At 36.9% G+C, this 8,436-nt stretch overlaps 1 pseudogene; it reads right to left on the reverse strand.

Annotated features, from left to right (window-relative positions):
* Window positions 1-336: 336 nt before the first annotated feature.
* The window catches only part of LOC107699810 (prostacyclin receptor-like), a 48,866-nt pseudogene continuing 40,766 nt past the window's right edge, over window positions 337-8,436 (reverse strand).

Below are 8,436 nucleotides of genomic sequence, written 5' to 3' on the forward strand. Positions count from 1 at the left end.
CAACTTCATCTTCTCAAAGTTCATGATGTTCTATGCTTGGTAATTATTGGTAAACTTGTGGTATGTGCCAGTTCCCCAAATTGACATTGGTTGTTTGTGTCTTTACATTCTGTTAATTTGTCAACTTTCCTTCACATCTTTGCACAACCAAACTCTGTGGTTTACTTGCACAGAAGAGCCTGTTTAGTGATGGGCATTAGTTCACATATTTACAAAATATTTCTCCTCCATTGCCAATGGAGAGGAAACAGGTCCTTTGACATCCATGCTTTTATATTTGGTTCTTAGTACCGATAGACACATTCAGGCAGTCTTTTCAGGATTCTAAGTCTCATCGTCTTGTTATATCTCATTGCACGCCATCATAAGTGCATAGTCGCTCATCAAAGCCTCACTGGGGGAGGCTGCAGTAGATCTTAGTCTGGATGCTTGAGCTGTGTTTGGCATCTCCAGCCTCCATGGGGAAGGACAGGGAGTTTGTGCTGTGGTCTTCACTGCGTCTCTGGGGAAGCAGCAGCGGAAGAATGCGCGGATGTGGTGGAAGACCGCCTTACGGAAAATGATGAAGATCCAGGGGTCCAAGATGGGGTTAAATGCAGAGAAGCGGAAAGCCATTAGGTTCTGCTGGTCATTCCCAACCGGACTAATAGCGTTCACAAAGCCACAGATCTGAGGAGGAGAGAGAGTGGGAGATAAATAAGACCATTGCCAACTATCACATATTATACAGAATTGGAACACAATTGTGTTCTGTATCGGGAAGCAGTTTGTCCCGTATTTTAGAGCTTTACACCCAAACAGCTGAGAACACTTTAGTATTTATTGCAAGTTGAAGTTTCGCAATTGTCAAAGATTAAAATGACAGATCAGAATGGAAAATAAATTGTAAAAGTTGGACTTGTGAAATCAGATGTTCGCAAGTCTCTGAAGTCAAGTCTCAAGTCCAAATGATGCATCAATTCTGTTTCCAGTCACAGTTATTTAGTATTATAATTTGCCTAAGTAGAAGCCATACTGATGTGTGTGTAATGGTGTTTTGACACTTTAGCATGACAAAATGATGTACTACTATTTCAGATGGCATATGTGGTATAATGTGGAAATAGTGTATCCCTTATTGTCCTCTGCTGAAGTTGGAAAAAGTCTCAGCCTACAAATACTGTAGCCTACAAATATTTTTAATCGAAACACACAACACAATAACTATATAAATTACATGTATAATAATAACCACGTGAGGGAGTAGATGTAGAAAACATTTTTTTTTTTTTTACGTAGCATGGTTTGTACTTTCTGGAACTGTCAAAAGTACACCATTTCAAGACAATACAAATTTTCACTGAAACCACAAGAAACGGCAAAACATTCCTGCAGAAACGTTCTTTCTGAATGACTATTATCAGTTCCAGATTTCCTGCAATAAATATTCAACAGATTCGCTTTGCGATTAAGGCTGTGTTCTGGAAAAACATGACATGTCTGCTGGCACAGGTTGCAAGTGTTTGGACTAAATCTCACAATCCAACACTACTGCTGTAGATGAGAGGAAACACAGCAGATGTGGAGCGCCCCATTTCACTCTTCTCAAGAGACCCGATTCCCACAATTCACCAGCTTTGATTTTAATTGTTGCGTAGGAAAGATCATCTGTCAAATGACAGTTGTAAAACGTTTGGCACAATACTTCACCTGTATACATCCAATGCATGAAAGTGATTCATTTCCTTAAATTTGACACGTGTTATTCAAGAGATAAAATCAAGGCATGTTTCAAATTCCAGACATCTAATTTCTTAATCAAATTTACATAAGATTTCACATCCAAGCTAAATTAAATACACCTTTGCTTCAGGCATAACACCCAATGACACTGGAAATGGAAAAGAGAGTCGCTGTTAATTCAGATTACCCTAAACTTAATGGAAACCTCTCACATATTGTGTATGCACCTTCATTATGGAAATGTCCTGAATAGATTTGTCATCATCATATCGAAAACAGAACAACATCTGCTGATTCCAATACTGACGGTTTGATTTCTTTTCTGCCACCTTGTTTTAAAACACTATTAATGCACAACTAAAATTTATTATTATATAATTAAATAGCCTAACATTATTTGTAGTACTATTATTAGTACTAAAGAATTATTAAAGTATTACATTTATTCTATAACCTTTCTGTACCATTTCTATATAACGTTAACTGTTTAATAGTCTAAAAGTTCTCATTATTCACTTTCTGCATATAATTTATAAAAAATGTTAATTATATTGTTTTTTATGCTGCAAACTGCAACTCTGCTAAAGTCGATCTTCACTGAAGGACTTTTCTTCCTCCTTTAGATTGACAGGACAATCAACTAATTGTTTTATTTTAAATAATCTGCAAATATGCAATCGAATATATTATTACTCATAGGCTAACAACGATGATTAGCTTATACATCAGTTCATTGCTAGTCACGACTCTTATGTTCATTGAAGTTTGAATGTTTTATTGAATCATATTCAGTATAAACTGTAATGGTACTAGGACTTCCACCCAAATACACCTCAAAATGCTGAAGTGCTAACAATAGAGCTAACGCTTCTTTCTCAGTTGTGCTGTAATTTTGTTGGGTCTTAGAGAACTTGGAGAAAAAAAGATACAGGATGCTCGATTCCAGCTTGATCTTCTTGCAGCAGGACTGCACCAGTAGTGCTGGCATCCACCTGTAACTGGAACAGTGATGAAAAATTGGTGGCAGAGAGAACAGGAGCAGTACAAAGTAGATCCTTAGCAGCATTAAAATATGATGGTCAACCATCAATGCCAGGAAAACTATGTTTAGATGCTCTAAATGGTTGTTAGCCTTCAGAACACTTTGTTGCTCTTTACTTGCCAAGAGATTGATAAAAAATGATAAAGTCTTGGCACTATGTGGCTTTGGTGCTGATGAAACATCAAGATTAGAAACGCTAAAGTTGCAGCTAATATTTAACCTGTTAACCTGCACCCCCCATTTTGGGACTCACAGCTGAAAATGACCTACCTAACTTAAAATGGTAACAGTTCCTGACAACAGTGTGCTACACACACAATTTTGGTGTCCTTGGAAAGAAGACCATTTGGGCTTTACCATCCATCATGCAGAGTTGATAATGCTCAAAAAGATAAAAAGTTATAGAAGGTATAAAGGAAAGTATGTTTTGAGTCATGGGACTAATAACGTGTCGGCAGGGGTGTGAAGTAACGAATTACAAATACTCACGTTACAGTAATTAAGTCGTTTTTATCAGTAATTGTACTTTTTTGAGTAGTTTAAAAATTGTGTACGTTTACTTTTACTTGAGTACATTTTAAGTGATGTATCGGTACTTTTACTCCACTATTTTCCTCCGTTTGTGGTCGTTACATGCTTATTTTAATTTTATTTTTATCCATGAACGTGATTGGATAGTGAGATAATAATAGGTTATTATTTTACTTTCGTCAAATCAAATTGTGCATATACAATTTTAACCGCCAACTGCTGTTTATCATGGCTGCTGGAAGTATAACCTTCTTCAATATACACTACCTTCTTCTTATATTCTTCAAGCATAAATTCAGTCGCATCTTAATCAAACTTATTATGTTAAGGTAAATTTCGGATTTCTGCTTACTAAATTATTTGTATATATGCTTGCCTATCTACACGGCCTGAAATTTGGTGTGAGGTACAGGTGAGGTTGGTGAAAAAGTGTGTTGGAAATACTGTTGGAAACACAAATTGAGGACGAATCTGCACCTTATTGATGACCCGTGGCGTTAATATACTGCATCCAGGGCTGGATTGGTAATCGGGCATAGGGCTTTTTCCCGGTAGGGCTGACGCACTTAAGGGGCCGACAGAATGTTTTTTTTGCCCGAAAACCATCACGCAGGGACAGCGAGCAGCCAGTGGCCCATTGGTTTGTCTCCTGTATTGACAGGGTAAACAACCAATCACAATGCTACGATAAAGACATTTATAATGTTACAAAAAAATATATATTTCAGATAAATGCTGTTCTTCTGAACTTTATATTAATTAAAAAAACCTGAAAAATTCTACTCGGCTGTTTTCAACATAATAATAATAATAATAAATGTTTTTTGAGCAGCAAATCAGATGTAATAAAACTGCAGCTCGCTAATAAATGTTTATTTATTTATTTTTAATCCATTTTATACAATCCGCCTTCATTTAGCAAGTGCACTCGCGCATAAACAATTTTCAAGTTCAACACTTTTTGTTCCATTGTGGATGCTGCAGATTCACCGAGACCACCGCGGCTCATGAAAGAGACATGCGCGCAATTTAGTTATTCTTATTTCTTTATTGCAAAACATTAAAACTGGCACCGTTTTGGAGAGAAATGGGCTCTCATTTTAACCCATATCATGGTGTGTGATGCTGAAGTATGAGTTTCTAATGGTGTTTGTATTTGCACTGTTCTAAACATTAATATTTTATGTGCAACAACAGCATATGCTGTCTCAGTGGCCTTACACATGATTTTAAATCTATTTTTTCAAACTTTATGATTTAAATGGGGATGATTGTACTGAGAATAACTTTCATCTTTTCTTCAACTGAATACTGTTTCCGTTCTGTTTTGATGTATTTTAAAGAGTTGGCAGTCAAAATTAAAACGGCTGGATAATAGATATTCTTTATTCTTTATGACAAACAAGATAATGTGAATTACAGAATGTACAACGTTTTTAAAATGTATAAATTGCGGTGTACAGCGTTTATTATGAGGGGGTAGAATCCACAGCTCAGTACACACTACTCAATACTCATGAGTACTTTTAAATAGGCTACTCTTTTACTCTTACTCAAGTAGTTTTTTGGACAAGTACTTTTACTCTACTCGCACTACATTTTTTGGAAGGTAATGGTACTTTTACTTGAGTATATTTTTTCAGTACTCTTTCCACCACTGCGTGTCGGTGTAGCTGTTCTTTTTTTCCCTAATCTTAAAGTTAAAATTTTATAAAAAAAAAAAATGAAGTAGAGCCAGGAAGGGTTTTAATAGCTAATGCTGAAATCAGTCATTTTAAATTTATGCTTGTGAATATTTATGCTCCTAATGTTGGGGCGGAAAGATTAAAATTTTGTACTAAATTGGAAAACAATCAAGGAACAAAAGGATGATGTTTTCATTGTTGTAGGAGGAAACTGGAATTGTACCAATGATTTTACTCTAGACAGAAATGGGGAGGAACCTCATGCATTGTCAGCCACCTGTTTAGCTAGTATTATTAATAAGTTAAATCTCTCAGATGTGTGGAGAGAACACAATCCCTTTACAAAGCAATATACATGAGTGAAAGTTTCTAATGAAAACATTTCTGCTGCTCGTTTGGATCTTTTTATAATATGATATCTATAATATGAGAAATTGAGTTGTTAAAACAACTATTGTTCCTAATGCCATTTCTGATAATACATGTATTACTGTTGGGCTTACTTTGCTAAAAAAATACACAAAAGTTGTTATTGGCATTTTAAAACTAAAATTTCAGAAGTTAAGTAATTTTGTGAAGCTTTTAAATAGTTTTTGGAGACTTGGAAAACAGAAAAGAATGCTTTTGGAAAACATTATACAATGGTAGGAAGTTGGGAAAGTGCATATAAGAGGTTTTTGCCAAAAATATGCATCTAATTTTTCTTTTAATTTGAAAAAGTTGTTAGAGAGGCTGGAAAAGGAGATTCTTGACATTGAGAAAAAAAAATGACTGATTATGACATTGATTATTTAAAGGAAGTGTGGATTGAGAAAAAAAAATCAACTAAGCTCAATTTTAAATGAAAGAGTTAAAGGAGCTCTTATAAGAAGCCATTTTTTAACCTTAAAAAACATGGATGCTCCCACATCATATGTTTTTTTTTTAATCTGGAGCATAAAATGGGAATAAAAGGCCACAGCAAGTCTGTGCATCTCCAGTGGATCTGAGGTAACATGTCCATTATTGTCCATGTTACCTCAGATCCACTGGAGATGCACAGACTTGCTGTGGCTTTTTATTCCAATTTGTATGCTGCTGAAATCTCAGAAGATCATTGTAGGAAAGAGCTGCTTAAGGATCTTCCTGTTTTATCTGAAGAACATAAGGAATCTTTAGAGACCGATCTTACTTTTGATTAAATCACTTCTGCTGTTATGAGTCTCTCTTCAGGTTGTGCTCCAGGATTGGATGGACTACCTGCGGAATTTTCTAAGGGTTTTGAAGCACTATTGGTGATGATTATTTTAAAATGCTGAAATAAATGCTTCATTGATGGAATTCTCCCAACAAGTTGTCAATGTGCTGTTTTATCGTTGCTCCCAAAAAAAAGGCAATTTAACACTTTTAAAGAACTGGAGACCAGTAGCAATTTTGTGCACTGAATATAAAATTATTTCTAAATGTTTGGAATATAGATTAAATGGTGTGTTATAAGAAATTGTACACAAGGATCAGTCATATTATAAAAATAATAGATCCATTACATATAATCTTCACCTAATAAGGGATGTTTTTGATTTTACTTATAGTGTAAATGTAGGTTTGTTATCTTTAGATCAAGAAAAGGCTTTTGACAGGGTTGACCATGTTTTTCTTTTTGATACCATGAGAACTTTTGGTTTGAGGGATAATTTTATTTCAAACATTAAACTTTTATACACTGAGGCAACATGTATGATTAAAATGGCTGGTGGGTTAAGTATCCCTATAAAACTAAAAAGAGGTATCAGGCAAGGCTGTCTCAGGTCAGTTGTATAGTTTAGTAATTGAACCCTTGCTGTGTAGATTAAGAAGAGAGCTAGTTGGTCTACAGGTTAACACCCCACATTCTAAAATGAAACTTTCTGCTAGTGTTGTCAAAAGCAGGGGCGAACTTAACTTAAGAACTTAAGCGGCTGCTTAGTGTCCCGGGGAATCAGTGGGCCCCATATGATATTGGCGAAACATATTTGGCAAACGCTTCAGTGTGTATTTGTGTTCTGGAGAGTGTCAAAGTTTCACTCACCACTCAAATGTTCACTCACTACTCAAAATGCTGAGTTTTTGTCAAGTGCTGAGTTCTGCAAGCTCGTGAATCCTCTCATTATAGCAACGTGTAGATACGATGTAAATAAGAGATTGATTGTGCAGTGCAGACAGCTTCATTGATTAATGGAACATTGTGAGATCGCAATGAACTGAAGTGAATGACAGCTTTTAGTTATTATAGAGGGAGCGCTCTTTGCGCACTTTCTAGGCTGAATAATCCTGTCTGACTGTCTCAGAACGGATATATTAACCTCAGAGAAGAAAGTATCGTGTTTTGTATCATGATTTTATTTGTCTTGATGTTTCAAAATGACTCGCTTGTGTGCACTTCCTATACAAATGCACAAATGAGATGACTAGAGATTTTCACTTAATAATAGATTACATTTTCTATTTGTTTCTTGGCATACCCTACCGTATGCCTTAAGAACACTTGCAATACGGAATGAGTTGCATGGGATAGTTTTAAGACATTTGAATCCTTTCTGTAAAAAGATTTTGAAGAAAGTTACAATTCATTAAATAGACAAGTGCAAGTCTTCTTTTGTGATACGAAAAAAATAAGCCTAATATGGCTTTAGAACAGCATCATGTTGACTAATTATTTACTTAAGCTGTGAAAAGGTAAAAAGCTATTGTCATGGTGTGTTGACGAAGACGACTTGATGAAAATGAATATATTCCAACACGAAGTTTAATCACAAAAATCCACACAAGAGATAATCCAAAAGGGCAGGGACACACACAAATGCAAACGGTTACCGGACAAGGACTGAACAGAACAGGGAGAACTTATACAAGAACTAAACGAGGGAACTAATGAGCTAGGAGCCATGGTGGAGCCGCTGGGTCGACGGGCCGAGGCGGAGTCTGGGACTCAGAGGCTGGAGGCAGAGACAAGAGATCCTCCAACCACGAAGCCGATGGAGACTGGCAGACCCGCGGCAAACCCACATCACAGATGGTGGGCTGACGGTGAGCTGAGGGGCTGACAGGGGACATTGGAGGCGGTGCTGAGGACTGATGAAGAGGTGGTGGGAGAGGGAGGCTGGGTGGGAGCTTTGAGCAATGGAACGACCTCCATGGTCGAGGCAGGACATACAGACTGTTCAGGGCAGATAGACAGTTCAGGGCAGACAAACAGTTCAAAAATGGCCTCTTTGGTCGTAACAGGACAGACAAGAGATTTCAGATGATGGAAGAAGGCTGGGTATTTCTGAATAAAAGTCAATTAAATCCCCTGAGTCCTGCCTCAGTTCACCCTCAGCGGTGGTACAGTGGGCGGGGCTTTCCTCCGCGCCCTCACTCTCCACTGTTACATCCACTGTCACGTGCGTTGTTGCCGGATCTCGCAACTGGTCAGACGATCCATGAAGCTCCGGCTCG

This window comes from Sinocyclocheilus anshuiensis, unplaced genomic scaffold (assembly GCF_001515605.1).
Source record: "Sinocyclocheilus anshuiensis isolate Anshui unplaced genomic scaffold, SAMN03320099.WGS_v1.1 scaffold194, whole genome shotgun sequence".
Classification (NCBI taxonomy): Eukaryota; Metazoa; Chordata; class Actinopteri; order Cypriniformes; family Cyprinidae; genus Sinocyclocheilus; species Sinocyclocheilus anshuiensis.